The sequence below is a fragment of the Mandrillus leucophaeus genome, unplaced genomic scaffold (assembly GCF_000951045.1).
Source record: "Mandrillus leucophaeus isolate KB7577 unplaced genomic scaffold, Mleu.le_1.0 Scaffold651, whole genome shotgun sequence".
Taxonomy (NCBI): Eukaryota; Metazoa; Chordata; class Mammalia; order Primates; family Cercopithecidae; genus Mandrillus; species Mandrillus leucophaeus.
The window spans coordinates 619,823-641,841 of NW_012107042.1; the positions used below are offsets into that span (position 1 = coordinate 619,823).

The following is a 22,019-nucleotide window of genomic DNA, read 5'->3' on the forward strand; positions in this document are numbered from 1 at the left end:
CTTGTAAGACAAACCACCACTTAAGCATAACCGGCGATCGTAAGCCCAGTTGCTTTCAGGTGGCGGCTGACATAGTGAGAAGTTAGTTCCCTGGTCAGGGGCCACGGCTGCATATCCCTCACTGTGAATGGGGTACCCTGGTCGCAAGCAATGCCCTGTGGGCTGCTGTGATGGCAACAGGCAGGGCCGGCGAGTCTGTGTCCAGGTAGGGGCTCCCTGCAGTGAAGGCCGATCTCAGCCCTCTCCACAGTGTGGGCAGCCTGCCCATAGGTGGCCAACCGGTCCTGGGAAACAGTGATCGACACCAAGTCTTACCAGGGATCGACACCAAGTCTGTCATCAGCAGATGGGGCACTCGGCAGTGGTGTTGGCCTGGTCAACCTGGTCAGGGCACGAGCAGGATGCTGAGCCTTTTCCCTCCCATGTCTGTCTGATGGCCACTTTGTCCATGGGTCCATCCAGCAGTTGTGGTGGCTGGGGAAAGGAGCTGACTTCATCCACCTGGCATGCCGTTTTCCCCACCTCAGGATCAAGAGCATCCTCTGCAGCAGTTCTCTTTGGTGGGAACATGGGAATGTGGATGAAACTGTCTTCACAGTGTGAGCTGCTGAGGCAATGACTGTAGGGCGCCTCTGCCCTCTGGGAAGCCCGGCTGGAAGGCACTTGGCAGTGGTCCCTGCTGTGGCTGCGGCAGGGGCTAGGTGGCAGGACAAGGCTTCCAGGAGGGAGATGGTGTGGCAGGCGGGGCCTCGAAGCCTCCAGGTGCCATGTTGGCATAGCAAGCTGGGGCACTCGGGGCACCGGTGGGCCAGTCTCCGGGGTGCAGACTGCCTGCACTGCAGCAATGAGGCTGGGAAAGGGCAGCAGTGTTCACAGCTGTTGACCCCCTTGAGCCAGCCCCCCACATCCTCATCACTGCACGGGCTCAGCGTCTCTGGCCTGGCTTGCCCAGGTTCTCCGATGTGAATCCTTACAGCATCAGGGCTCACAGTGCCCTGGTCCCCTACGTGGTCACCTGGGGGCCCGCGGTGCCCCTGTCCTCCTAGGACTGCAGTTGAAGCCAGGCCCCTTGGCCTGGGACTCAGGACCTGGGGGATGGGCTCTGGCCCACAGGTGGAGTCAGAGGCCCCAAGGGCCTCTCCGGGGCTGAGCCCCACAGGCCTGGGCCTCTGGAGTCCTAGGGTCCCCGTGTGGCCCCCTGGCCTGAGGCTGGCTGGCTGGGGCTGCAGGGCCCCCATGCTCAGCCTTCCCTCCAGAGGCCTTAATGGGACCAAGTTCCCCACTAAATGGGATTTCCCAAGGCCCAAAGGCCAAACAATAAAATAGCAATAAAAACCAAGGTCCAGCAGCCATCTGGGGCTGTAAGGCAGCTGGGCGGGTACCGTCTGGGCTCCTTCCATTCCAAGTTCTTCTTCTACCGAGGGGGGTTTGCAGGCAGGCGCCACCTTGCTGCTGGGGGGGTCTCTCGACCTGCGTCTTCTCTGTCATAAGCCCAGGCAGGGCCTGGTGTCAGGGTCCCAGGGGGTTTGCTGGACCAGGCCTGGCCTGTGGTTCCAGAGCTGCCCAGGTAAGATGTTGGAAGTGACAGGGGCACAGTAGCCCTGTTCAAAATTGTAGCTGGGGAACCATGGGCTCCCAACGTCCAGGTCTGTCGGGCGCTGTGGCATAGAGTTCCAGCACAGGCATTTTCATATACAAGGCCTGACCTCACTGGGTGACAGGCTGGCCTCATCTTGAGCCTCTGGGCCCCTCACAGAGTGGCTTGCTGCCCTGGGTTCTGGTGAAGCCGCCTTGTGCTGCTGGGCCTCAGCCTCAGCCTTGAGGACAGCCCAGTCAGGCCAAGCTGGGGGAGGACAAGGCTTTTGTCCCGGAGGGACTGATGGCATGAGTCCCTGGAGCTGAGCTGGTGGGGTGGGGAGAGCCAGCCTGTCCCCCTCACATAGGGGCCCAATGCCAGGGGACGCCCTTGAGGATGCTCACTTGAGTTCTGCTGGAAAAAATGGACATGGTTGGCATCTTCACTGAGCCCATGGGGCCTCTCCAGGGCTGGGCCCCACAGGCCTGGGCCTCTGGAGTCCTCCAGGTCCCCGTGTGACCCCCTGGCCGGACACTGAGGACGCCCCTGCAGGTTGCTGATCCCAGGGTGAGGGCTGTGTGCAGCCTGGGGTGGGGGAGCTTTCAGGGAACCTCAGGTCGCTCCTGAAATGGTCCCCAGGGTACCGGCTGGCTCGGGGCTTCCTGCCTCACGCCCTCATCTCAGGGCTGTTCAGCAGCCCGAGTCAGAACTCAGGTGAAAGGGACCTTCACTATCACCCACCCCCTTGCCACCTCGCATGGGGTCTGTCTCCACAGTGGGTGGGAAGTGAATGGGCACGGGTTTCCCTCTCTCCTCCAGGCCGTCCACCCCATGCCAGGGCTGGACCGATCCCACGCCCGGCTGAACTCTTGGTTCTGGCTCTGGGTCAGGGCATCCCCCCCGTGCCCTCTGCCCAAATCCTCTCTGGGTCAGGGACACTGATTCTCTTGTCCACCTGGTTTGTTGTCTTGACACCCCTGTTGTCTTGACACCCTCGGAGGGGCACTCAGGAATGAGGGGTTCCTGCTGCTTGGAGGTGGGGGCAGTGACTTCCACACCTGGATCTGACTGCCCCAGTGCCCTTCAGGGCCCTTTGAGAGGGTGATGGGGACAATGTGGAAAGTGGGGGAAGGAAGTCAGGGGTCCTGCCCACAGCCATTGCCAATCTGTACCTCATGGCCAGGACACATGCGCTCAGTGCCTGCCCTGAGGGCTGGCAGACCCATTTTATTTCCTTAGAGTAGAGGAAGAAGGCCGGTGCGGTGGCTCACGCCTGTAATCCCAGCACTTTGGGAGGCCGAGGCGGGCGGATCACAAAGTCAAGAGATCGAGACCAGCCTGGCCAACATGGTGAAACCCGGTCTCTACTAAAAATACAAAAATAAGCTGGGTGTGGTGGCGTGTGCCTGAAGTCTCAGCTACTCGGGAGGCTGAGGCAGGAGAATTGCTTGAACCTGGGAGGCCGAGGTTCCAGTGAGCCGAGATCAACTCACTGCACTCTAGCCTGGCGACAGAGCGAGACTCTGTCTCAGAAAAACAAACAAATAAAAAGAGTAGAGGAGGAAGAGATGCAGGAGGAAGACCAGGTAGGAGGGCTGGTGGGGCCAGGGCACTCCCCACCACTGACTGTCCCAGAGGGTGACTCGGGAGGGGACCTGGTGCTGGGGCTCACCTGGGGGTGACAGGTCCCAGTGTTTCCTTGAGTTCCTTCATGGAGGTTTGAAGGTTCCTGAGGACCGCGTTGTCCTCCAGCGCCCAGCTCTGAGACAGTCGCTCCTGAAACTCCCAGACGGTGCTCTAGCAAAGCTTCATGAGGCGCTCTAGGGACAGGGTGGGCATCAGGCTGGGAGGGTTCCCTGCAGGGGATCGGTGTCCGCTCCCTGTTTCCACCAGGCCCACCTCCCACTGGGTGATGCCAGGTCCTTTTTGGCCACCCCAGGGTCCGGCTGTGCACAGGAGGCCACCGCTGGGGGAGGCCGGGCAGGGAAGCGCTCACCACACTCCTGACTTTCATCTCGGTCATGTACAGGGTGGGCTCAGTGTCATCATGCCTTGCCCAGCCCACCAGGCCAGACCCCTCCTTGAGACAGAGCAGAGAGTCACAGGAACAGTGTAAGGACACGTCCCTCAGGCCAGCCGGGGTCTGTGCCTCGTGCTCCCCAAGGCACCCTCGGGCACACGGGACTTACCCCTGTGTATTTTGAATGATGCATGCGCCATGGCCATCAGTACCCGCTCGCCCTCCAAGACGAGCACATCCCACAGTTACAGGGTGAGCCCGAAGGATTTCGTGAGGACAGCAAGTGTGGGAGGACCTGTCTTTCTGGGCTGGGATCGGAGGCCTGAGCAGAGCCCCCTGGGGTTTCAGTCCCCTGGAGTGCTGGGGACCCCTCTCCATGGGATGAGACCCCCCTATAAAGCTGGGTCAGACCAGGTCCTGCAGCTCCTCATGGGGGACACACCTCAGCAGTGATGTGGCTTCTGGAAGGAGGGGCTTCCTGAGGACTTTGGGCTTCCTTGGGTCCTCCCAAGTCGGGTCCTGGCCCAGTCTGCCCATAAGGCTGGGCCTAAGCCCTGGCCTCTGCCATGGGATGCCCCCTCTCAAGCAGGGCCTGGTGTGTGTGTCATGCAGGGACCTGCCTGTGCCTCCTACGGGCTGGGGGTGAGCCGAGTCCTCCTGGTGGAGCTGGACCCCTGGGCTGCGGCAGCTGGGCACTGTGTTCATGGGCTGGGGTCTCCCTGTGCCTCCTTGCTCCATCAGTGCAACACCGGAGGAGCCACTGCAGCATGAAACCATCAACGCACAGCCCTTCCTTGTCCTAAAGGGAGGGGCAGAGGTGCTCAGGGCCCCTTGAGTTGCCCTGCAATCCTCCCTTCCAGGCCCCTGCAATCCTCCCTTCCAGGCCCCTCTGCAGACCCTTCCTCAGGGGGCAAAGCCCAAGGGTCTCCCAACACATCTATGCACGACGCCCGGTGGACACACTTCCCTTAGCCCTGCTTAGCCAGAGCTCAGCCCTGCTCCCAGCGCCTCTGGATCCTCTGGGGCAGGAAAAGGACACCCAACTTCGAATTCATGGAGAATCCCCATCCCAGGTCGGGCCGTGGCTGGGACTCGGCCTCTTGCCAGCCCCATGAGGGGCTCGAGTCTCCCCTGGCCCATGGGACCCAGGGTGTCGTTCACTCACCAGGCGTCTCATGATCTTCGGGAAGGACTTTGCAGCACCTGCTCCTGGTGCGATAGGCGCCTCCGGAGCCAGGCAATATTTGGGCTGTAGAATACTGAGAAGCCCCCGACCCATCACCCCATCAGAGCCCACGCCCAAGATGTGGAGGCGTCAGCTGGAATTGCTGGGTAGTGGCAGGGGACCCCGGGCCCCAAAGCCTCCCTCTCTACCATCCAGTGATCCCACCACACAGCCTCAGCCCTGAGGAGGAGGGCCCTGGCTGGAAGCGCTGCCCAGTGGCTTCCTGGGTCGAGGTGCCAGGAGGACAGGCCTGCCTCTGACACCATGAGGCAGGGCTGAGGCAGGTGGGTGCCAGCAGGGAGAAGGGGGTGGGTGCTGGGGTGCTGGATGTGGGGTCAGGCTAGGGGACATGGGATGGGCAGACATTGCTATCTGGGCTTCGTCGGCCCATTCATGTGCAGGGAGGGTGGCTGGGAGCGCAGCCAGCTGGGAGGCAGGAGGACCCTCAGGGAGGTGAGTGGCGCCTGCACAAAGTCGGGGCTGGCTTTGGGCGACAGAGGGTGGCCAGGGGGAGGTATGGGTCCCTCTGCTGTTGGGGATGAAAAGCGTCTGACTTGAGGTGAGAGGGTCCCTGTCCAGGCCCAGGCTGCTGTGGGACCTCAGCAGGGACATCCTGGAGGCTCCAAACAAGCTGGGATACAAGGAAGACACCTTGCCTGGAAGTTGGGATCACCGGCCAGGGTGGCCGTCCCCTGGCCTTGCTGTGAGAGGCCCGGGGGCAGCTGTCCACCTACCCTGCAGGGAGTGCCTCTGACTGTCCAGCAGCTGTCCAACACCCAGAAAGCATCTTCCTCCAGCAGATACAGGAGGAGGATGGCGGTGATGCGGCTCGGGTCCCTGTGGTAGCCCACCTCCTGCAAGAGCCAGAGTCACCATGGAAGGATGTCTCCTGGGAGGGCTGAGGCCACCTGGGAGGACTCACGTCACCAGAGATGGCAGAGGTCCTCAGGGACACCTGCCACAGGTCCCCGGGGATTTGGGGTGCAGAGGCTGCACCTCTCCCCTGGCACTCAGAATGAGGACTGAACAGGTCACACATGACTCAGTTGACAAGGAGCCTGGAGGGATTCCTGCAGCGAGCGCCCAAGCTCACATGGCCCGAAAGGGCACAGACAAGGATTGCTCATGCCCCCTATCCTGGGCCAGGCCGGGGAGGCCACTGTGGTAGGCCTGGAGTAGCACCTGTGGACTGCACCCACCATGAGGGCAGGTGGCAGGGTGCTGACCACCACACAAAGGGTCCTGTGATGGCCCAGGGGCTGCCTGCTGGGCACAGGAGAGCAGCTGGGTGCACACCAAATGTGGGCAGCCCATGGAGTCGGCTTAGTGGCTCTTCCTGCCTGGAATGGTCTGGAAAGCAGGGGCTGAGCAGGAGCAACCACCTGGGTGACCCCCTCCCTGTCTGCTGGGCTCCTACGGGGTTCGGGCAAAGGGGAAATTGGATCCCTTCCAGGTTTCTGGTGAAGAAGAGGCTTCCTCAGGATGCAAACTCATTTCATGACAAGAGCCTGGCCCATCAGGCACCTCAGCCACTTGTCAAACCTGTCTCCTGTGAGGACCATCTGCATGCGACCCTGCCAAGCTCCTGGGCCTCGGGGCAACACCAGGAGGGGAAGGTCATTTCTTCGTCTGAGACGTGGTGGTTGGGTGCAGGTGACACCAGGATTCTGGGCCTCAACACCTTTCCATCTCAGTTTGACCCCTTGCGCCGCCCCCTTGCTTGGGTGTCCACGCCAGCAAGTGAGCTTGAGTCCTCCCTACTACATCCTGGTGGGTCACAAACACTGACTTTTCAAGAAGTGCCAACACCCCCGAGAGACACCCATGCCTGTGAATATGGGTTCGTGGCCCAGGAATATCGCTGCCCGGGAATACTCCCAGGGTTATATGCAGAATAGGCCACGAGGATGTCACATAATTCCTGCTGCCTAGAAAAGAGGGAAAAGGGAGTTTTGTTTTGTTGGATGCTGTCAGTTTCATTTTGTCTACAAACCCTGACAACGAACACAATTCTGGGTTCAGATGATCTGTGAGCTCCTCGGGACACCTGAGTTTTTAGGAGTTTTTTCAGTAAAAGCCACATTCCTTGCGATGCAAATATCACAGGGGTGCAGTCGGATCAGTGATCATTTTCACTCTGGTTGATTTTTTTCTTCCCCTTTTTCTCACTTTGCACACATTGAAGTCCAGTCTTCGGGACATGCAGTTCCACGGTTCTTAACTAATGTGCAGACCCTTCCGTCCACCACGGCAGCCCCTCCTGGAGCGACTCCTTCATCCTCATCCCCAGCGTGTCCCCTTGCAGTCTCCCGGCTCTGTCAGTGCCTGGCCATCCTGACCTGTTCTCTTGTCTCTATGCTTTGCCCTTTTCCAGAATGGCCGATGAATTGGAATCCTGTGGTGGTAGCCTGTTTGGTCTGGCTTCGTTCCCTCAGCAACACACATCTAAGATCCACCCATGTTCCTGCGGGCATCAGGGGTTCATTCCTTTTCCTCACCGAGTCATCTCTATCTGAAGAGTGGAACCCCCTTCCTCCCCAGTTCCCATGTGAAGATCATCTGGGCAGCCTCCGGGTATGAGCGACAATCAATCAAGCAGTGAATGTGGCATGCGGGTTTTATTTGCAAGTCAATGTTCAAATCAGTGTGGTCAATATCTGTGACACTTTGGGGACATGTGGTACAAGGCCACGGAGCTTTGTGAGCCACAGCCCATCTGACTTACAAAGTGGCTGTGCCCTGTCGCATTCCCACCAGCTATGGATGAGTTTCCGGGGCCCCGCATCCTGCCTGGTATTTTGGGCTGTCAGTGTTGCCCAGGAAGGCTCCTGAGCCTCGCCATCTTGCCACCTTCCCGTGCGTCCCTACCCTGGGTTGTGGCTCTCATTTCTGTACAGCACCAAGCCTGCCACACCCCCCAAGGGGACACCTCCTCCTGGGCTTAGCCCTGAAGGCCCGCATTCTGAGAATCCTGGGCCCAGGCAAACCTGAGGGCCGGCACTCCACACCCACCCTTCCCGGGTGCCACTCTCCTGGGTATCTGCCTGCCAGGATGTCTTAAACTGATGTTATCAAGCTACAGCGAATAACAGGGATGAGCCCCGGGCCTGAATAACAGGGATGAGCCCCGGGCCTCTCCACTTAGAAGCAGGGACAGTGACAGGACTGAGGGATGGCCTGAGGCTTGTCACCCAAGCAGCGAGAAGGGCGAGGACCCCAGTTTCACGCACTCACCCTGGGACGACTTGGCTGTACTTTGACAGGTCCTTGAGCAGGGCTGGCAGGAGCAGGGACCCCTCCTTCTTGAGGAAGCAGGCCACCACCATCAGGAAGCAGCAGAGGACGGCACACAGGCAGAGCCCCAGCGTGCTGTAGACCAGGGCCAGCTGATCCGCACTCAGCTTCAGCCCCAGGAGAGCTGCAAGACAGCGTGAGACCCCTCTCTGTAGTGCTTTCTCCTCTTCCCCTCCTTAGGCTCAAGCAATCCACATCCCCCCCATCTCCCTGCTGCTGGCCGTCTGGCTCCTGGAGAGGCTGGGCTCCTTCCTGACCCTGAGGCCGGCTGGGATGCCCTCTGGGTCCTGGAGGAGGTTGATCCCTCCCCCGATCCTGGCAGCAACTTCCCAAGGCCTCGAAGCTGGAAACGGGAGCTGGAAATATGAGCTGGGCCTTCTTGTCTCCACTTGCTAGGGCTGTAATAGGGAGAGCGCTGGAGATGGGCTGATGGGTGAATGGACAGATAAACAGTGCTCCAGGGAGCATGTCCCTGGGCATACTGAACTGGGCCCTTCCTCCAAGGAGAAACCTTTCTGGGTGAGCGTTTATAGTCGTCCCTTGGTATCCATGGGGGACTGGTTCCAGGATCCCCCACAGATACCAAAATCCACGGATGTCCGAGTGTCTGATACAAGATGGCCTCGCATTTGCATATAACCGATGCACATCCTTGTGTACAATTAGAGTCATCTCTAGATTACTTATAATACTAAATACAATATAGATGCCATGTAGATGGGTGTTATACTGTATTGTTTAGGGAATAACGACAAGATAAAATGGCTGCTGAGGTTCAGTATAGATGCAACTATTCACTTTCTTTACTGAGTATTTTACAGCCACTGTTGGTTGAATCCACAGGTTTAGGGCACATGACACAGAGGGCCCACTGTGGTTTGAGAGTAGGACAGGCGACATCACACTGAGACCCAGGACTGCAGGTGCCACCAGGTGGGCCTTGGGCATCAGGGCACCTGGCCGCCCTGTGACTCAGGACTTGTGCCTCCAGGTTTGGATGCCAGAGACAGGCCTAGCCCAGGCAAAAGCCCTCCCCTTGGAAGTTCTCCTTATCCCAAAAGCTCTTCCCTGTCCCTGGAGCTGGGCATCCTCTAGGCACTGGGTGGAAGGACAGATGAGCCAGATTTAAAACGACATGTCGAGAAGAGCGAGTCCCACTTTGTGCCGGGCACTTCCCCTACAGCACCCTCCTCATCCTCCCGCTCTGATGATGGACAACTACCCCCATTAAAAAAATTGAGTCTGGACGTGGTGGCTCATACCTGTAATCCCAGCACTTTGGGAGGCTGAGGCGGGCGGATCACGAGGTCAAGAGATCGAGACCATTCTGGCCAACATAGTGAAACCCTGTCGCTACTAAAAATACAAAAATTAGTTGGGCATGGTGGCATGCATCTGTAGTCCCAGCTACTCAGGAGGCTGAGGCAGGAGAATTTCTTGAACCTGGGAGGCAGAGGTTGCAGTGAGCCGAGATCGCGCCACTGCACTCCAGCCTGGCGTCAGAGTGAGACTCTGTCTGAAAAAAAAAAAAAAAAAAATTGAGACAGAATTTGTATAGCATCAGATTTGCCATTTTAAAATGTACAACACATCACAAGGTTGTGCAGCCATGGCCACTAATCTGAGACTATTTTTATCCCAAACAGAAACCCTGTCTCATCAGCAGTCACTCCCCATCCCCTCTCCTCAGCCCCTGGCAACGGCTCATCTCCTTTCTGTCTCTGTGGATTTGCCTATTCTGGACATTTCATATTAATGAAATCATATAACACGTGGTCTTTTGTGCCTGGCTCCTTGCACTTGGCTTCGTGTTTTCAGGGTTCACCACGTCTTGCCGTGCTGTGTATTAGACCTTCGTTCCTCTTTAGGCGGAACGGACAGACACATCTGTTATGCATTCATCAGGGAAAGGGCATTTGGGTTGATTCCACTTTCTGGCTATCATGAATGATGCTGCTGTGAACATTCACATCCACATGTTTGTGTGGACAAATGTTTTCCATTTTCTCGGGTATATACCTTGGAGAAGAATGGCTGGGTCACATGATAACTCTGTTTCATTTTTTGAGGACCTGCTGGACTGTGTTGCACAGCATCCGTCGTTCACACTCCGTTTTACAGATGACAAAACTGAGTCTTTAAGATATTGTTCCCAGTCACAGAGCTGCACCTGGGGGTCGGTCTGACCAACTCCCAGGTAGGTGCTCCAAGCCTGAGGGCCACACAGCGGCCGCAGGGCTGGTGCTGCCCCTCTTCCTCACACACGCTCTTAGATTCAGGAATCTCTAGTCACAGAGCTGCTAGGACTCTTAGGGGTCATCAGTGTCACTCTGACATTTACAGGGGGGAGATGGGAACTTGGGATGAGTTAGTGTCACTCCACCAGCCGGTGGCTTCCTTCATGTCCGGTGCCCAGAGCTCAGAGAGGCCTAAAGGAGGAAAGTAAAGCCCCCAGGACCAGCAAACTTGGTGCCACACACCCAAGGCTTACTTGCTCCTACTCACCTCTGGAATCAAACACAAACTATGCCCTGGAAGCATGAGCAGGGGAGACACTGCCAGCCCTCAGAGCACAGACAGAACACCGGGCTACAAGATATTACTAAGTGAAAATGAACTGGATTGATTCAATCAGGAAGACTAAACATGTGCACACATTTCAAATGTTTCAATGTGAGATTCTGAAACCCAGACCACACTCTGAGGTTGGGGTAGTGAGTGTTGAGAGACTACGCCCAGAGCTCGGTCACCCAACATCACTCCCTTGTGGACTATCTGGGACTCATTCCAGGAGAGTGCTGTGGGGGTGAGGCTGTGCCACTCTGGGCCTCCACCTCAAGAAGGCCTGACACCCTTGGTTTTTGTTCCCTTAGGAGCTTTGAGCACCACTCAGGTCGTCCAGGTGGAGAGGCCCCATGAAGAGGGACAGGTCCTGAGATCACCTGGAGGAGAAGCGAGGCCTGACCATCGCAGCATCAGAGCCAAGCCTCCAATGGCTCCATCCCCAGGACCATCTGCTCGAGAGACCCCAAGCAAGAGCAGCAGAAGATACACCCAGCTGAGCCCCGCCACCCCACAGAGCCATGCAAGGCCACATGATGGTCATTTTTAGGGCACTGAGTTTGAATGACCAGAACAGAGACTCGCTGCTCTTGAGGACATGAAGAAGGTGCCCCAGCTTCTCATTCCTCTCTGCCCAGGCCAACGATCCAAGGCTTTCTGTGGAAAATGAAACATAGCTCTTGCCTGGCCCCTAGGATACACATGTGATTCAAAATCCCTAGCCTAAGAAAATCAATGCAAATTAGAACTAAGAAAAATATCACTTTCTACCTGTCACGCCAGGAGTGGGAGCACAGGCACCTTGCATATTGGTGGTGGGGTGGACTCTCAAGGGCCATTTGGAACCACCCCCCACCATTTACAACATACCTCCCTGGCTCCCCTTGCTGCATCAGCTTCACTTCTAGGGCTGCATCTCCCCCAGCACACAAATCGTATTCCTCCAACATTGTTCAGGTTGCAAAAGACTGGATCCAGCCTAGCCTTCCATCTACAGGGGACGAAGGGTTAAATGCAGCATGGCACGTTCCCGAGAGGGAATACCACACAGTCACTCCAGCCAATGAGGCAGGGCCATGTGTCCTAAGAGGGAACATCCCCAAGAAATGTGGGGTGAGAATAGCCAGGCAGGCACTCTGATGCCACCCCAGTGGAAGGCAGACAAGGAGCTGTAAATAAACCTTGCTTGAGATTATGTGAGAAAGGACAGGCGGGAATCCACGGCATGGAGAGGCCCTGCCCTGCGGCTCACTGTCTACTGTTCCCCAGGACCAAAGGGGCCTAGTCGCAAGCTTTTGCCAAAAAATAAAAATTAAAAAAAATTGCTCATTCTCTAGACTTGTCTGAAAATCAAGTCCAGGGGGAAGCGTCCCAGAGGTGCAGTTTGCAGGTGTTACCACCAGGAGGCAGCACCCACAGTTTCCGAGGCCTTGGGACCAGGCGGGCTGGCACAAAGTTTATTTCTACGCTTTTTCTTTGGTTTTTCAAACTGTTTTCAAAGCCATTTCTCACCCAAAAATACTTTCCCCAGCCTGCTGCGGCTCCCAGCGCAGGCTCGGGTCAGCCCCCTAGGCAGCACTGGGACTTGTCATTTAGGGGTGGGCCTGGCGGGGGACAGGGAGGGGGCAGGAGGCTAGGGGGCTATGGTTCTGGATGTTTGATTCAGCCGCCTTCGCCTTCAGTGTCTGCATCTGCAGAGTGGGGCCCGATACCCCTCTCTCTCCACAGACGGGCTTGGCTTTAGCAAAGGTCCCTGCAAACATGCAAGAGGCAGGGGACCTGGGTAGAAAGTTCCAGCCAGTGGCCATGCACTCACACCTTGGGGGCCCAGCCAGCAAGGGGAGCCTGGTGGCAAGGTGGGCAGGGGTGGGCAGGGGCTGCTGGACCTCTTGCCCGGCCAAGGTTTCTGCCACCCTCCTCGGGGGTCCTGGGCTGCAGGTCCCTGTGATAGTCCCCATTTCCTAGTCCCTCTGCTCTGCAAGCATCTCTCCTTCCCTCCCTGTGCTCTTGGCGCCCTGAACATTCCAGGTGTGTCCCTGACACATGGTGGGCTGCCAATGCTTAAGAGGGGCTTTTCTATGTGAGGTACAGCCTCCCTGTGAAGGTCATCACAACCTCCAAATGTGCACACCTTCAGGCCTTCCCTGCAGAGGACTCTATGTCCTCTGGGTGTCTGTGTATGTGCATGCACGTGCGTGTGTGTGTACACGTGCGTGTGCGTGCATATCCGCATGTGCGTGCATGCATGCGCAGGTGTATAAGTTCAGGAAAAGGCAGTAGGGCAGGCTGGGTGTAAGTCTCCCATTTGGTGTGTGGCCTTGGACTGAAGCGGTTTCCAGAGTGTCACCTCCTTCTCTCCTTTGGGCCTGGGGTCCCTGGGTCTTTCTGGGGCCACCTCTCTCTAAGGCGAACCTCCATCCTGCTGGTGGTAGGGACACACAGACTTCAGCCCCTGTTCCCAGCACCCAGATCACGCCCATCAAAACAAAGCCTCCCTGGTCCCCACATCTGACTCCAGCTTCTTGTGCAGCATCTCCTTAGGGGCGTTCCTTCACCCCCGCAACACTGGCCCACCCTCTCCCCTGTGGTTCTGTCCCTGCCTTTGTAGGTCCCTGGACCTTGGCTTCAACCCCAAGAAGCAAAACCGGAGCATCCTGCTGCCCCCTTGTGAGGGCACACGGTACAGTCAGGACAAAAGCAAAAGCACCCTTCCGACCCAAGATACACAAATGCAACGCAAACCAGGAGGCCTGCAGCCAGGGCCACCCCATCTAATTCTAGCACCTAAAATAAGTGACATCTTGAGCAGTTCCTGGAGCAAAAGCAATGTGACTCCAACCCCCGACTCCCACCCCGGCAGAGCTGAGCTAAGGTCTCAGTGGAGCATTGACTTGAAGCTGCCATCCAGGCAGACTCCTGGAGCCCCTGCTCCTACTGGCCACGGCGCTTCCTCTGCTCTCAAGGCTACCATGATTCCATGTCACGTTGGGGCTCCCTGGCACGTCCTTCCTCCCCATGATCGTGGGGCTCTCACTCACCCCATGTCTGGCCTGACCATAGTGTGCACTGGCTTCCAACCCCCTGGCATCAATTCAACCACTTCTGATTTCTTCCAGATGGGGCCGGGCCCCCCAGACACCAAGGAGGTCCTCAAGGGTGGTTCTGTGCTGCTCTTGTGCACCCACACCCCACCCCTGCCACATTTGTATCTGATTAGGTTCTCATGAGCCAGAGTAAAGGGACGGACAAATGATGCATCTAAGCAGGGAAAAAACAGGGCAGAGGAAGGGTCCAGTTTGTCAGCCTTTGTCAGCCTCCCAGGCAGTGAAACAGGGCTCCTAGCCCACAGTCCCATCATGCCCCTGACTGGAGCCACCAAGGGCAACCTCAACTTGGGGGCACCTGGAAATGACCCTCTATAGCATCCCCTGACCTCCTTGTGGCAGAGCTGGGGACATATGTAGGCGTCTTATGATGTCCCTTCTATGTGCCGTTAAGTACGACCTTCTAGAACTTTCTTTGTGGACACAGCCCTGCTGGAGCTGCTCTGACCTCCCCACCTGCTCTTTCTCCATGTCTCTGTGGGACCCTCTTCCTCTTCCGACCCCTCAAATGCAGATTACCCCACCTAGAACCTTCTTTTCTGTCCCTTTCTCTCGTTACACCTCCCAGTCCCTACACAATCTTTTCCATTTTTGTGACTTCAACTGCCACCTTCTAGGCCAACACAATCTAAACTCTCCAGGTAAAAGGCTCCCCAGAACTCTGAACCCACATGACTGACCCCAAGGCTGGCATCACCCTCACGTGGAGGGGGGCGGTTCCTAGCTCGGAGCTCCTGGTCTGTACGGAGTTCCTGCCCTGGCAGGCGACCCTGTCCCTCACCCTATGTAGTGAGCTGAACGGTGCCCCCCGGCCCAAGGATATGCCCCCTGCAAATGTGACTTTATTTGGATAAAAGATTCTTTGCAGACATATAAATACAAGGATCTGGAAACGAGAACATCCTGGATTAGGGTGGGCCCCAGATCCAGTGACAAGTGTCCTATACGAGAAGAGAAGGCAGAAGACATAGGCACGGGAGAGAGGCCATGTGAAGACAGGGGCAGAGATGGATGTGAAGGGGCCACCAGCTCAGGAGGCCTGGGGAAGCCACCAGAAGCTGGAGGAGGCAGGGAAGGATCTGCCCCTGGGCTTTTAGTGGGGCGCTGCTGACTGTGGAATCTGACTGGAGTGAGTCCTGCTGACGTGGAATCTGACTTCTGACCTCCAGTCTGGAGAGAATCGGTCAGTGTTATTTTAAGCACCTGGCACGTGAACACTATCACAGCCCCAGGAAGCGAATACAGCCTGTCCCAGGGGGGGCATCCACCCAACGAGGGGAGTGGACCCTTGAGTCCCGGGCGTGGTTCTGTACTTCACAAACTCCAAGTCACTGAGGCTCCACAAGGACCCTGCGAGATGAGAGCCATTATGTCACTACAGGGCCTCTCCCTCCAGTTCTAATCTCATGCCAGTGCACTGTTCCTTCATCCCCCTTCTAGGTCCTTGTCATCTCTGGTTCCCATTATTGCCAGAAACAGCCTTTCACAGAGCCCCTGCTGCCATCACCACCATCCAGGAGCAACAGGGTGCTCTCCCAACAGCCCTGCTCTGACCTCTCTTCCAGTGGCCGCCCCTGCCCCCAGCAGGACATCGGCCTCCCAGCCTGGCACGTGGAGCTGTCACCTGGTTCCTCCTGGTGCCATCTCCAGCCGCCCCTGAATGCTTACTCTTCCCAACTCAGTCCTCTGCAGCCCCCATATGGAGGAACAAGGTTGTGCCCTTGGTGCTCCTCCTCCCCCTCTACCAGGCAAATGAGTAGCCCCACTCGCTGGGGCAGGCTCCGTCCCCTCAGGGAGACGCAGACGCTCCCTGCACCTGCCCGTAAGCCTGGACAGGGAGCTCCTCATGTCAGCCTGGAGTCGTGGCAACAGAACCCCAGGCCAGTCAACTCTCCTAATCAACATCTCAAGCGGGGGCCGGGCGCGGTGGCTCAAGCCTGTAATCCCAGCACTATGGGAGGCCGAGACGGGCGGATCACGAGGTCAGGAGATCGAGACCATCCTGGCTAACACGGTGAAACCCCGTCTTTACTAAAAAACATAAAAAACTAGCCGGGCGAGGTGGCGGGCGCCTGTAGTCCCAGCTACTCCGGAGGCTGAGGCGGGAGAATGGCGTGAACCCGGGAGGCGGAGCTTACAGTGAGCTGAGATCCGGACACTGCACTCCAGCCTGGGCGACAGAGCGAGACTCCGTCTCAAAAAAAAAAAAAAAAAAAAAAAAAAAGACATCTCAAGCCATTTTCAGTCCAGCTTGGGAGCCTGCCCTGCTCTCCCCACGAAGCCCCATGTGTGAGCAGCAGGTGGATTTTATTAAATGTTCATAATATGTGTGAATCCCTCGTAAATATTTGGAAATAACTGAAAAAAACATATTGATTCAACCTACCCATGAACATGGGCTGTGTCTCTCTTTGTTGGTGTCATCTGTGATTTCGGCGGTGTCTGTAGTTTTCCTCGTAGAGGTCTTTCACAGCCCTCTTGCTGTGTGTGTGGAAGGCCTTTCTGTGCCCTCTTGGTGAGCGTGTGGAAGTGTCTCCACCTTCAAAGCAGATCTGGGGTGGGGTCCCCCCTGCTTCTGGATGTAGAGTGACCCCTACACTCCCGCAGGCTGGGAGTCCCAGAGGAAGGGATTTAGCTCAGCCTCCAGCACAGAGCCACTCACAGCCTTCCCCGCCCCTAGCAGCACCTGTGAATGCTGTTGCCTCTGCCTGGAACCCCCCGTCCCCATCATGTAGTTTCAACATGGTTGCTTTTATTTATTTATTTATTTTTTTGAGACAGAGTTTCGTTCGTTAGCCAGGCTGGAATACAATGGCCGGATCTCGGCTCACTGCAACCTCCGCCTCCTCCTGGGTTCAAGTGATTCTCTTGCCTCAGCCTCCCGAGTAGCTGGGATTACAAGTACCTACCACCACGCCTGGCTAATTTTTGTATTTTTAGTAGAGATGGGGTTTCGCCATGTTGGCTAGGCTGGTCTTGAACTCCTGACCTCAGGTGATCCACCTGGCTCGACCTCCCAAAGTGCTGGGATTACAGGTGTGAGCCACCACGCCCAGCCCATGGTTGCTTTTTGAATGAGCAGTTCCAGCACACAGAGCTCATGATCCCCTCAAAATGTATTCTCCCAAATCATCCTCACAGCAACTCCATGAGGTGAACAACCTCAGACTCACAGAACCGACAGGCAGTAGCTTGCTCCAGGCCACACATCTGGTAAGGGACATAACTCGGGGTCTGGCTCCACATTCCACACCCCTGCCACAGCCTGCCCTGTCCTCCTCGGGGAAGCCTTCCCCTTCCCATCTCACCTGCAGCTGGGTTACGTGGCCTCCGTGCACTGAGAGGAATGTGTCACCTGCATGGCTTGTCCACGGCCTGGCCTTCCACAAGATGGTGAACTCCACCGGTCTGGGACAGGACCTGCCTTGCTCTCTTCCCTCCCCACGCCCAACAAGCCCACCACAGTTCCAGGTCTCACTAAGGAGTGGCAGCTCTCAGTGGGATGTGAGAGAAACCTGGAGTTGGGGTGAGGTGGGGCCTGGCAGGGCTGGAGAGAAAGGACAGCAGAATTCAGGGAACCCATGAAGCGGGCAGAGGAGAGGTCAGCCCTTCCACCGTGTGCAGCTACACAACTTGGTTACATGGTGTTCTCTGCTCCCTGTCCTCAAATAGGTCTACCTCTGGATCCCTCCCCTGGCCGTGTGGCTCTGTACTTCCTGTTTGCAATCCACAGCAAGCTCCCTTCCTGCCCCACCAGCCCATGCAGGCATCAGAGGTCAGAACAGAACAGACCTTAGCCCTGGGCTCCTGGAGAAACACGGGGTAGGGCAGTGCACAGCGACAGTCACACAGCCACCAAAAGCCGTGCCATGGCACCAGTGTGGCAGCTGATGCGGGGTGAGGCGTGGTAATGCCGACCCCACTGGCACCAACACGTCCTCACACAGCCCCCTCGTTCACAGCCTGGGGCTCCGTTACCTGGAGCCAAGATGAAGATCTGAGGTTCTGCCCAGTGCCCTCGGGGCGTAGCTGATGGTCACGCACAGGAAGTGGCTAACCTTGTCCCAGGGGCGATAGCTCACACCCAAGGAACAACAGCTCTGTGGACGCCACTGGATCATTTTGCGGTTGCAGAGGGGACAGACTCTGGAATCCATAGACTGTGCTCAAATCTCAACTCAGCTGTGCATTCTCTGTGTGACTGTCAGCGAGTCACTCCAAATTTGAGACTCAAGTCTCTTGATCTGTGAGGTGGGTAGGGATGACCCAAAGTGGAATCCATTGCACTGGAGGTGGGCAGGTGGCCAGACACCAGGGCGGCAGGCATGGCCACTTGCATCTGTGGCTGGGCTCTTCAGACCCTCTGTATCCACACTCCCTCCAGGTGAATCTGCGCTTCCCCTCAGGAGAGGCTGTGCTAGAGTGAAATCCAGGTAGTGAGCATAATACCTGATTGGTAGTTTTTCAGCCCTTGGCCCCTCCCTGCCTCCACCCCAGTAGGCCCCAGTGTCTGTTATTCCTGTCTTTTTTTTTTGAGACGGAGTCTCGCTCTGTCCCCTAAGCTGGAGTGCAGTGGCGCGATCTCGGCTCACTGCAAGGTCCGCCTCCCGGGTTCACGCCATTCTCCTGTCTCAGCCTCCCGAGCAGCTGGGACTACAGGCACCCGCCACCGCGCCCGGCTAGTTTTTTTGTATTTTTTTAGTAGAGACGGGATTTCACCGGGTTAGCCAGGATGGTCTCGATCTCCTGACCTCGTGATCCACCCGTCTCGGCCTCCCAAAGTGCTGGGATTACAGGCTTGAGCCACCGCGCCCGGCCTGTTGTTCCTGTCTTTATGTCCATCTGTACACAAGGCTTACGGTTCCGTTTGTAAGTGAGAACATGTGGTATTTGGTTTTCTGTTCCTGCATTAATTCACTTGGGATAATGGCCTCCAGCTGCATCCATGTTGCTGCAAGGAACGTGATTTTTTTCTTTTCTTGGCTATGTAGTATTCCATGGTGTATATGTACCACATTTTCTTTATCCAATCCACTGTTGATGGGCCCCTCGGTTGATTCCATGTCTTTGCTACTGTGAATAGTGCTGTGACGAACACACGTGTTATGTGTCCTTTTGGTAGAAGGTTTTATTTTCCTTTGGGTCATACATACCCAGTAATGGGACTGCTGTGCTAAACGGCAACTGTTTTAAGTTCTTTGAGGAATCTCCAAATTGCTTGCTACAGTGGTTAAACTAATTTACATTCCACCAACAGTGTATAAAGTGTTCCCTTTTCTCTGTAGCCTCACCAGCGTCTCTTGTTTTTTGACTAACAATAGCCATTCTTAACGGTGTGAGATGGTCCCTCATTGTGCTTTTGATTTGCATTTCTCTGATGATAAGTGATGCTGAAATTTTTTCATGTTTGTTGGCTGCTTCTGTGTCTTTTGACAAGTTGTCTGTTCATGTCTTTTGCCCACTTCTTAATGGGGTTGTTGTTTTTTGAATTGACTTCCTTATAGATCACGGATATTAGACCTTTGTTAGATGCAGTTTGCAAACATTTTCTTCCATCCTGTAGGTTGTCTGTTTACACTGTTGATTGTGTGTGTGTGGGGGGATGGGGGCAGGTACAGAAGCTCTTTAATTAGGTCTCACCTGGCAATTTTTGTTTTTGTTGCAGTTGCTTTCATAAATTCTTTCCCAGGGCAGATGTCCAGAATGGCATTTTCCAGGATTTCTCGAGGATTTTTATAGTTTAGGGTCTTACATTTAAACCTTTCATCCATCTTGCATCTATGTTCCTCAGGGATATTGGCCTGTAGTTTTCTTTTCCTGTTGTGTCTTTGCCAGGTTTTCGTATCAGGGTGAAGCTGGCCTTGCAGAATGAGTTAAGCAGGAGTCCCTCCTTGCCATTTTGGAATTAGTTTCGGTAGAACTGGTACCAGCTCTTCTCTGTGCATCTGGTAGAATCTGGTTGTGAATCCATCAGATTCCATTTAGGAATTCCTAAGAACGAGAAGGGAAAAGTTTTACTAAAAAAGTTTATGTGGGCCGGGCACGGTGGCTCACGCCTGTAATCCCAGCACTTTGGGAGGCCGAGACGGGCGGATCATGAGGTCAGGAGATCGAGACCATCCTGGCTAACACGGTGAAACCCCGTCTCAATACAAAAAACTAGCCGGGCGAGGTGGCGGGCGCCTGTAGGTCCGGCTACTCCGGAGGCTGAGGCAGGAGAATGGCGGGAACCCGGGAGGCGGAGCTTGCAGTGAGCTGAGATCCGGCCACTGCACTCCAGCCTGGGTGACAGAGCCAGACTCTGTCTCTCAAAAAAAAAAAAAAAAAAAAAAAAGTTTATGTGGTTCATTAGGCATTGCCAGAGGGAAAAAAATTGTAAAAAGAAAAGGCCAGCGTGGTGACTCACATTTGTAATCCTAGCACTTTGGGAGGCAGAGGCAGGCGGATCACTCGAGGTCAGGAGTTCCAAACCAGCCTGGACAACAAGCCGAAACCCCGTCTCTACCAAAAATACAAAAATTAGCCAGATGTGGTGGCGCGTGCCTGTAATCCCAGCTACTCAAGAGTCTGAGGCAGAATAATTACTTGAGCCAGGGAGGCAGAGGTTGCAGTGAGCTGAGATCACACCACTGCACTCCAGCCTGGTTGACAGAGTGAGACTCTGTCTTGAAAAAAATAAATAAATAAATAAATAATGCCCAGGCACGGTGGCTCACGCCTGTAATCCAGCACTTTGGGAGGCTGAGATGGGCGGATCACAAGGTCAGAAGATCGAGACCATCATGGCTAACACGGTGAAACTCTGTCTCTAATAAAAATACAAAAAATCAGCGGGGCGTGGTGGCGGGCGCCTGTCGTCCCAGCTACTCGGGAGGCTGAGGCAGGAGAATGGAACGAACTTGGGAAGCAGAGGTTGCAGTGAGCCGAGACCGCGCCACTGCACTCCAGCCTGGGTGACAGAGCAAGACTCCATCTCAAAATAAATAAATAAATAAATAAATAAATAAAATAAAAAAGAATTAAAAACAAAGAAAACAAAGGCCTTATGGCTGGAGATGGCCACTTTGAACATGGTAAGAAAGTTCCTGTTGAGTTGGGCATCTGCTAAATGCCAGGCCTCAGAAATGATCTAGTTAATCCTCCCAGCAAACACCTCTTGGTGCACCTGCCCTGCTCTGTGGCATTAGAAAGGACGGGAGGGGGATGCCGTGTGGATCCATAAACACGAGAGATGGCATTTGCCCTGCTCTCGGCCTGTCCTGGAGACACAGCAGGCCTGCCTTTCTCCGGGGGCTGACTACTTCCTTTCCTTTGCAGTGACTTTCCTGTGATAACATCATTTCCCTGAGGCCAGGCCCCAGGGCCAAGGTCCCAAGGGCGGGGCCTGTGTGCCTGATGATGCGGGTTGCCCAGCACCCTGCTGTCCCTGCTTAGCCTGGCATCTCCTGCTCTCGTCTGCTGTCCTGCCAGTTAGCTGCTGCTATGTAACAAGCCATCCCCAAATGCAGGGACGTGTGCTTCCTCCCGAGTCAAGGGTTTGGCTGGGCTCGGCTGTGCCGGACTGGCTCTGCTCCATGTGCCTCTCCTCCTCCTCCTGGGACCAGTGGACTGGCCACGAGCATCCATCTCATGATGATGCTGGAGTGCAGCAGACTGGAGCACGCAGGCCTCTGGCCACCTAGGCTGGGAACTTGCTTTTCATCACTGCCGCTGCATTTCATTCAAGTCACAGTGCCAGTGGATTCCAGGGAGGGGAACCAGACGCCACCTCTTGGTGAAAGGAGCACGCGGGTAGGTTTGTTACACGGGTATATCAGCATCAAGCAATATACCCGTGTAACAAACCTACACGTGTACCTCCAGATCTAAAATAACAGTTGAAATTATCAATAAAATAATAATAGAAATAAATGGAGCCTGCGGCACTGATGGAGGGCAGGTGGTGGCTCTGCTGAGGTGCTCACACGGGTGGGTCTGCTGCTTACTTGTGCCCGTGCTTTGAGAACTGGCGCAGCCTCGGCAGCCTCCAGTACAAGGCTCTTCCTCACAGGGCAGGTCCTTTCTCCTGCTTTCTTCTTGTCCACAGACTTCTGGAAATGTTGCCTACATTTTTATTTTATTTATTTATTTATTTTTAATTTTTATTTTTTATTTTTTGTTTTTTTTTTTTTGAGACAGAGTCTCGCTCTGTCACCCAGGCTGGAGTGCAGTGGCCGGATCTCAGTTCACTGCAAGCTC

The 22,019-nt window shown here is 55.6% G+C and overlaps 2 pseudogenes; both read right to left on the minus strand.

The window, feature by feature from the left end:
* Nucleotides 1-1,414: 1,414 nt before the first annotated feature.
* LOC105554636 lies at nucleotides 1,415-9,063 on the minus strand (annotated as a pseudogene).
* Nucleotides 9,064-9,127: 64 nt separating this feature from the next.
* The window catches only part of LOC105554637, a 22,666-nt pseudogene continuing 9,774 nt past the window's right edge, over nucleotides 9,128-22,019 (minus strand).